A 1,397-nucleotide genomic window follows, 5' to 3' on the forward strand; every position below is an offset into this window, starting at 1 on the left:
CCGTTCCCGGACGTCCTTGCATTACCCTTGATTCTAGTCTACCCTTCGCGTGTTACAGTGTCACGTTAATTGACGTAGAAATTGACAAGCACTGAAAGTTCAGTAACCATAAAGCATCATTAGCAAGACAAACTTCTTACGGTTTTAGAGGGCTTTATGAAGTTCGTTCATTTTTTAGTGAACGAATCCTTATCTCACTTTACTACGAATTCTTACACAGTCACATCGCATAGGCCATATCTTCTTGGAGAAATACATACAAAAATAATTTATCTCTACTGAAACATATTCATAATCCAGCCATTGGAATTATATCCTTTAGTCACTCCCAATCGAAGGCAATTTCTTTGCGTCGTACTCATCATATCTTGTCGGTTTCAAAACTTCTTAAGTATTCCCATCGCTTATTAGTTTTTAATTTCATTAATGAAAACCTTTTCCTTCAGTTTATTTGTACTGACCGATTTCCTCGTGGTAACTCCACTCGTTTTTCTTTAAACATAAACTATTTATTGTCGAAGGTAACAGCGATCTACGGAAAGTTATCAACTAACTTTACGGATAAATAGTTTTGTATTCATTACCACTGTTTATTAAAACATACCGTACCGTATATACGTTTAAAATAATTTGCGGGTGTTCTTATTCCAACCTGAATAATTTGACTTGGTTGTATCAAGTTGAGTTTTGTTTCTTTATTCCTTCTTTAACTAATATGTGTCTTGCTTACGATGTTCTTGCATATATACCGTAATTCATCTTGCTGATATTAGTTTTGCTTGTTTTTTCCTTGCATTGCTAATATGTCTTTTGCTTATTATGTTCTTGCACATAACCGTATTTTATCTTGCTGATATTATTTTGCGTTTCGTTCATTGGCATATTTCTGCTTATAACATGTGTTTCCGTCTGTTTAATGAATAACAGGAGGTCCCCCCTTCAGTCTCTGACTCCTGCACCTCCTTCTGAAATGTTGTATCGTACACACTCATGCTGTAACACAAAATAAAATCAATTCAAATTCAAATTAAAAAATATATGTGCGCTTGGTGTTCAAAAGATACGCGTTCAAAACAGTGTTTGACCCAACAATATGGAAGCGTTTTCCCCCAAATTTCTGGTGGCGTCATTTCAATAAATTGGCAGCCAAAGGACCCAATGTATGGCGCGCAAAGAGTGGAACGCAGGAAATTTTAGTTGTCCGGAGCGACCTCCACGGTGTTTATAGTGGGAACATATGGGTAGAGCGTGAGAGGTGGCTGGCGGGGAGAACACAGGCATCTACGCGTGAAGGCTGCTAAAGGTCATTGTCTTTTGATGACATTTGCCGCGAATTGAGCAGATACAGCGTGAATATTTTTACACAACTCGCAATTTTGCACTTATACGAATGTAAA

The sequence above is a fragment of the Haemaphysalis longicornis genome, unplaced genomic scaffold (genome assembly GCF_048455015.1).
Source record: "Haemaphysalis longicornis isolate Haplotype H1 unplaced genomic scaffold, Haemaphysalis longicornis Haplotype H1 scaffold_4, whole genome shotgun sequence".
In the NCBI taxonomy this organism is placed as follows: domain Eukaryota; kingdom Metazoa; phylum Arthropoda; class Arachnida; order Ixodida; family Ixodidae; genus Haemaphysalis; species Haemaphysalis longicornis.